An 8276-nucleotide genomic window follows, 5' to 3' on the forward strand; every position below is an offset into this window, starting at 1 on the left:
GCGGGGCTTTACAGCCATGTCGCATGGTCTTCCACATAATGTGGTAGTTTAGGTGTATATATAGGGTAATGCGGGGAGAAACTAGGAGAACAATGAGTGAGCAACACATGCTAGCGCCTGTGATGCATCAGTGTACAAGAATGAGTGTCCGCAATGAGAGCTGCAGACGGAAAACCTTAACGCTATCGCGTCATGCAATTATAGGAGGAGCTTAAACGTGCCACTAATATTTGTAGCTTCTTTTAAGATCTATTTATCATGAATTTGTTTGCAACTTAGCCAAGGACATTTAAATGTATAGCTTACTGATAGCTTCTAGTATATTTTGGTAGAATCATAATCTTTATTGTATGTAACTGAGACGCAGGAAAGAAGAAATCAAGTATGGTATTGAAACGATAGAATCCTTGCTCGAGAACTGCATCTCCTGTCCAGTGCTTCTTAATCGAAGAAACCTCCGATAACGCAATTCAATATGCCAATCCATGACAAATTTGTACGAAAGACATGATTTGACAGACGATATGGCGTGGTTAGGTCCTGTGCGGATCAGGTGCCATACACCTCGAATGTCATTTCGGTTTCGATTCAAGGTTCAGTGTTGAAGCTAAAGCAGGGTCTAAAAATAGGAAAAATCGGGGACCTCAGTGGTAGTGCGCACTATTCAATAGGACGGACAACATGCCAAGCGCAGTGTGAAGTATCCCTTCATCCTGATGCGTACTGTGTGCTCTCGTCCAGCCGATACGCGCTAGATATGCGTTATGATTTCCTTTCTCTCACCCAGCTCTCACAGAAGTCATGTGACCGTTCTGGCGGTATATATTTTATTACGGAACATTAAAAAAGGTTCATTCTTGTTCAGGATGCCAATAGCGTCTATTTGACAAGGTGGCAGCGGTGGGATGAAAGCCGAATCCGACATAGCACCGCTGGAGCCCCATCAACCGGCGAACGACCAGCTGCTGCATCAAGGCATCCCGGTGGTAAGCGGCAAACAATGCTTCGGAATGGCGGGAGTCAAGCCTCCGAGGCCTTTCGACTTCCAGAACGCCGCGGACTGGCCTGCCTGGCTGGATGAATTTAATGACTTACAGGTTCGCATCCAAACTACACGAGACGCCAGACGAAGTTCAAGTAAGGACTCTTCTCTATAAATGGGCAAGCCGCGGAATCCTCTTGGGTTGTGAAACGTCAAACACGAAGAAATGAAGGACCTAAGCTTCATAAAGTCAAAGTTCCATAGTTAGTTCGTCCATACTAAAAATTCAGTCTACGGCAGTGCTCGCTTTAATCAACGCCGCTAGCAGCTGGGCGAAACAGTAGATGATTCGCAACAGAGTTAACAACTAGCTAGCAGACAATGCGAGTTAACGTCTGATCAGTGACTGAGTAAGTACCGGTCTCTAATTAGGCTTCCTCGTGTCCTTAAAATTCCATCTCAGAAGGAAGCGTTGTCATTTACGTAGGCAGCAGAACGCTTCGACAAATTTCTACGAGGTCTCCGTTTCTATTGAATCTGATCATAAGGCTCTAGATGCGCTACTGGGTCGTGATCCTCCTAACTCTCTTCCACCGAGAATTCAAAGGTTCAAGATGCGTCTTATGCGGTACTTGTTTACACTTACACATGTCACGTATAAAACCATTGCTACGGAGGACACTTTCACAGGGCAGGTGGATCGATGCACATGGGACTGGCGATCGGAGAACTGTCGGAAGCAGACGTTCGGCTCACGTGGACGAAGTTGTCCGATTTGCGCTCACAAATGGCATGCTGGACCGCATACGCTCAGAACAGGCAACGGACCCAAAATGCACCTTGCTGCTCGAAGTTTGCATATGCGACCGGCCTGTAAAGGACCGGGTATATCTTCGCCCTCCCTTCATTCGTTTCCCTCACCCAGCTCTCACAGAAGTCATGTGACCATTCTGGCTATATATATATATATATATATTTTACAGCAGAACATTAAAAAGGGTCATCCTTGGTCAGGATGCCACGAGCCTCTGTCTGCTTATCTGACACGAGCGACTGTCAGTTTAGCGGATGGGTGTCGGATTGCGGCGATGGCGAGTGGTATTATGCAGTGGCTGGCGACGCAGATCTGCTCAAGTAACCTCGGGGTTCAAACCTCGCTTTGGCCATAAAACACTTTATTGTTGCGGGAGCAACACTACGCCTACTGAACCGTTTCTTCGCGGCAGCCACGCCACGTCGCACCGTCTTGCGGTAGTTACCAAGGCGTCGTGCCGCCGCCTCGCCTTGCAGCTGCTCCTCCGTCGGCTAGCAATGCCATGATGCACGCTCGCTCCTCTCTCGCAGCTGCGCTCGCTCCGTGTGGAGAGGGTGTGCTGCCGCGGGGTATATACCATTGCCTGTCATCACAGTTACCCTGCCATGAGATCTGCATTCACGTTACCCCTATGCCACGTGCAGGAGCTGCCAGCTTGGGTCGTTCCTTTCATATGGGAGTGTGATACCAGAATCAGCCTGCCAGAACTGTTTGCATTCTCTTTACCCCTACGACACGCAGGCACGTCCATACGGTTTGGTTGAGGCGTGAATTTATATGTGGGCTGCGGTAACTTACGCTCCGCGTCATACTCTTAAAGGATGAGCTTAAGTGTTCCCCATAATGTAGCACCTTACACTGATAGGGCGTGATAGGGGAATAATGTAGCAGGCAAAAGAAGCTTCCGCCGTTGCTATCGCAATTCAACTAGGGTTAACCAGAGTTAAACCACAACTAATTTTTTTATTCAATTTCAGGGCCAAATAGAAGTGGACTTTCGCACTTTCGTACATTCATAACGGTCGTTACAAGTCGGAATATGTTTATAAATTTCTACAAGCGTAAATTCCTTGCTGCTAACCAACAGAAAAAGTTGTAGGGGAAAAAGCAGTTTTTACCCGCAACATGCAACATGTTTTCCTATAGTTTGGCTGACTGACGAAAGGAGAAATGGAGAAGCTTATAAGCCATGCAAGCTCTAATATGCTCAAGTTGAAGACTATGGAAAACGTTTTTTTGTAAGAAAATTAACAGTAGGTGATCCTTAATGAAAAAATCTTTCATTGGGACATGACTTTCAGCGGATATACATCTGCGAAATCGTTTTTCCGGGTTGTAATGCTAGCGCATTATTAAAAAATGATAGAACCAGCGAACGTCGGATCGTGTGCTGCTTCCTCTGTAGTCTGAATCAGGATTTTCTTTGCCACTTGGAGAGGTCTTAAGCGCACTCCCTACTACAGCCTCCACCGCTGAAATTTTAAAGTGACTTTTTATAAACCCTGGCCGAGAGCAAAAAAAAACGTCAAGTTTAGTTTTTACCTTCATCGACAGGTTGGGCACGTTGACGTTATATGCTTTAAAATTCAGGGGTTTTACCTCATTAAATTAAAATGTTTTTAAAAGAAAAGCTTCGGTAAAATTTGCAATTTTGTTATTGCAAGTGCTCTCTATCCAATATATGCCTCTGATCGATATGGCTCATTTTGTAAAAAAAAAACAACAACAACAAAAATCCTTCAGTTGTTCTCTTGTCATCACAAGCAGGCCAGGTTAAGTGATCATTTCGGGGGATGCGCTAGACTTTCTTTGTTTTGTGCATATGGACCCAAGTAAAACCGTTTTCAAGGTAACATATCTCACGTATACCTTTAGCAGTTAAGGAAACCAGCGTATATTCCTGGAATATTTTATTGAAGTGAGGACACGGTACATTGCTTACTTTGCACGCAACAGAACAACCACTTCGAAGAACACCATTAAAAAAAAAAGCCACTTTGGGAGTGGCAACGTCCTCGGGTCTTCATCACAGTAATTGTAAGTACCCATCTTAAAACAGCGTGACCCTCTGCAAATATACCACCGAGGGATTTTTCAGGCAGGCAGGCCGTCCTTAACACTCGGAAAGCGACGCTGTTTTATGAACGGACGTGCTTTCCTCACCACGCGCCGCCGCGACGCTCGAGTAGTGGTAGTGTGAATACGCTCACTTCAAACCCCACTAAGAAATGCACCCGCGCAGAGCTTGCAAACGCGAATAAAGTTCCGCCACGATGCTACGAATCTGGGACGTGCTAAATTATGTTGCAGGCCGCGAGGACGCAGTCGTATAAACTCGGCGCTTCCCAGCCGACCGTGAAGTGAAGCAGTTCGGGCACTGACAGGCACACTCGCATCCTCTTTCATCACCGATGCTCATACGCCCCCCGACGAAATACAGGGGGCGCGTTTGCTTGCGGCGGAGGCATCACAGCCCTTCTGGCGACATTGTTATGGATGTATTCCACTCTGGAGTTCGTTTGCTATTGTTTCGCTGTTGACGTCGAGACTGCATCAAATAAACTCTTAAATTGTACTGTGTTTGGAAAACAGAATTTTATCCTTTCGAGAACCGATTATCAATTTTTTGCCCCCTAGAAGTACATAATCACTCGTTCTTTCTTTTAATAGTTGAACAAAAAAGGTAATCGTAATCCGCAAAATTAGCATACCACTCCGAACCTTTACGAGAGTTTTAGTCAAGCCACTGGCCTTTACTCTTTGCACTTTTGTACATTCATAACGGTCGTTACAAGTCGGAATATGTTTATAAATTTCTACAAACGTACATTCCTTGCTGATAACCATCAGAAAAAGATGTAGGGGAAAAAGGCAGTTTTTACCCCGCAAAAAGCAACATGCAACATGTTTCCTATAGTTTGGTTTCTGACGAAAGGAGAAATGAAGAAGCTTATAAGCCACGCAAGCTCTAATATGCTCAAGTTTAAGACTATGGAAAAAGTTTTTTTTGTAAGACAATTAACTGTAGGTGATCCTTAATGAAAAATCACACATCGGGACATGACATTCAGCGGAACATGCAGGTTTAGTATTAGTCTTACTTAGGCGTCAGCCACCTCGTGTAAAGCTTGAACAGTTTATACCGGCGCGCTACACCGGACAGCTACACCAACACAGTGTGAAGCTCAAACCGGTCCTACCGCTCCGGTATGAATCCCGATTCAAACGATCTATGTCTGGTTCGGCGAACTCCTCCCAGGAACTGAAGGAAGCTCGCTTAACTAATCAGTACACGAGGTTGATGCAAACGGCACCCGGACGCCGCCTGCCGCGTTAACTATACACATTCAACATGAATGCCAACCCGTGGAAACGGCACGCATTCCGTAACTTTGGAGAAAGAAACTGTCGATTTATCCGCTTATGCACAAGGGAATTCCCACCATGGCGTACACTATGTTGATGTAGCTTGCCCATCGCCTAGGAGGTTTATACGCCGCTGGCCATGCATCAGGGAGTGCAGGTGCAAGGTCTTTCCTTTCGGGCACCCAACACCAGTCAGGCTGAAGAGGTACCTATTGATCTGGCAGTGGTTAATCCTACATCGAAAAGTATAATCACAGACTCCAAACGAGCCTGCTATAGCTATTTGGCAAAAGAGATCGGCTCTTTGGCAAGCGCAATACTTCAACGCTGCATACGGGACTCAAACCCCATCTCAAAACGAGTCGTTTGGACGCCTGCACATCACTGTCTTAGAGGAAACGAGGATTCTGACGCAGCCGCCCGAGCGCACATTTTCCGGAAGCCCCCTCTGAGCCTTGCTGAAGCGGAGTGTGTTGTTCTTCTGCTGAGGTTTCTCGAAACCAGAGAATGTTGCCGTGAGGACCGCCAGAGGTATCCTCCTCCAACCCGCGGCCTCCGTAAAACAGAAGGGAGGCACATTGCGCCGGTTGCAGATTAACACGCTCACATGCCCATCCATAATCCGTTTTTTCGACTCTAAAGTAGACGGACTGTGCAGGTTCTGCGGAGAATTGGCAGACAATTTTCACATGGTAACGGAGCGTCAACGAAACTCAAACCTTACACCCACCTCCAACCCTACCCGAGAGACCTAGGAGGCGGCCCTGCTAAACTGCTCCTCATTAGATGATCAACGAGTTCTGGTCCGACGAGCAACGGCAGCGGCTTCGACCAATGACGTCCTGGACTAGGGATGTCACAAGTTCCGCGGGGCCACTTTGTATCAGCACGTGTTTTTCATCATAATCATCATCATCATCATCATCATCATCATCATCATCATTAACGCTTAAAAAACCAAGCTTAAACGTGATTTGAAATTTTATTGCACATTCAGAGAATACCCGACAGATTCACGCCAAAAAAAAGAGAACAAATTTACGAAAAATCTCAGATTCATGCAGACTATACGAGAGGACGTCACTTTTCTCTTTCGCTCTATATATGAAAGTTTTATTTCCATTCAAAATACAGCCTTGTTCGAAATGTTAGTTTTTGCATATTGTATGATTGTGGTGGGAAGCATCGCAGCAGTAAGGTCGTTTCATTTTACTGGTAAACTAACTTAACTTGTGTCCTGTCACAATAGAATGTCTTAGATGTCTTCTCGTAGGAAAAAGGAATGTTCAAATAAACTGAATGAAAAATTAATAATTAATGAGAATCACCGGCATATTCACGCGAGAGTTACTTTGTTTCGGCATGCTGTATGACTATGTTTTCGCCTACATAAAGAAGCGCCATAGATAAAAATGCTCGTTTTTAATTATTTATTATGCGACATTATTATATTGCCACGCATGTAAACGAGGTTAATGAATGCTCGTTTTTGAACCATTCATTGTGCGGCGGCATTTTTTCTTTATTTGGGCCTGGCCCCATCCAAAATCCTATAGCCATCGACACTTAATTCTTTTCAGGTGAATATTTTTAGTTATTAAGGACCGTCATAGTCTTTTGGTCTTCTCTCACAGACATGCTCGCAATTGTTCGAGGCGCCGATGCTTCTAAAGGGGGTGATATGGTTTTGTTCGATTTCGGCGTCGCCAATCCATACGAAAAAAAAAAAGAAGCTTCCCGAGTTGACGGCTTTGTCTAACTCGACCAAGATACCTGGTCTCCTGACGTACAGAAGCTGTCGATTGTTCACACGTCCGGTGACTTTATTCAGAGTCCTGAGGGACTCTGCTTTAATTAAAGAAGGAGAAATGAGCGCTGGCGCTTCGCTGCACCTCTGATCTGTCAGTACCCGAGTATGCTATCTACCAGCTACCAAACACCAGAGGCGTGCTTGAAACGTTTTGAGGCTTGGAACGGTGGTGTAAGGGTTAGTGTGTTTGTCGGCAGCCTACTTCCACCTGTCATAGAGATGTTCCTAGTTTTTCTAGGCTGCGATGTTTAAAATTGGGGATAAAAATGTCCTTGTGTTCGTCACCTGCTAATTACCACCTGAAGAAAACAATAATCATGCAGATGTTCCTCTTTTTGGAACTCTTCGTTCGACAGTAGCAAATTTAAGTACATGGGATATTTGTATATGTTATTCTGTCGCATGCATACCCATGCCTGGCGTTGGAGCTGTCCTATCCTCCCTATCAAGACACATGTTTCACTGTCTCGCTGCCATGTTTCTTTTCAGGCTAAACGCAAAGTGCCCGTGTACTGTGCGATTATAGCGAAGTTCAAAAATGTCGGTTGGTCGCATTTTCCAGCGCCCTACACTACAGCGTCCCTCATACCCAATGTCGCTTTGGGACGTTAAACACCAATAAACGAAAGGAAGATTCGGTGGTTTGAGCGCAAAACGTCAGATAGCAAAGATTGATACGCATTTGGAATCGACGTTTTTCGTACATTTATGCGTCGCCTCAAGCTGAAAAGCTTACGAAAGCAACATTGACATTTGGGTCTGAGAAGTTTTGCCAAAGAGGATTTAACAGCCCTAAAATACTTGGGCTATGTCTGATGCTGTAGGGAAGGGTGCCGGAAAATTTGACTACTTGGGGTTCTTTAACGTGTTTTGACATCGCACAGCGCACGGGCGCCTTTCTTTTCGCATACATCGAAAACCATCCGCCAAGGCCGGCATTTCATCCCGCGTTCTTAGGTTCAGCACCCGAGAGCTCTAACTACTGAGCCACTGCGGGGGCATTGAGCAGGAAACAGAATATATGTAACCAATAATGGTGCGTGAGCCTTTTATACACTCGGTGTCTGAGGCCCGTACGGTGAACTTTCGCTCGTGGAATCTCGGTTTCCTTTGTTGCGGGCCAAGCTCCCTAAGATTTGGGAAGAAAGCTTGGGGAAGTTCGTTTCAACTTCACTTGCACGCTCCCAGGTTCACTCTGTTTCCTTAAAAATGTTAAACGGTGTTTGACAATGACAGGAGTGAAAAAACAGTTTATGGTTTAACAAATGTAGCCATGTTCTGGACTGAAGCAGACAACAATTATT

This window comes from Amblyomma maculatum, chromosome 2, assembly GCF_055883805.1.
Source record: "Amblyomma maculatum isolate TAMU_Amacu chromosome 2, ASM5588380v1, whole genome shotgun sequence".
NCBI lineage: Eukaryota > Metazoa > Arthropoda > Arachnida > Ixodida > Ixodidae > Amblyomma > Amblyomma maculatum.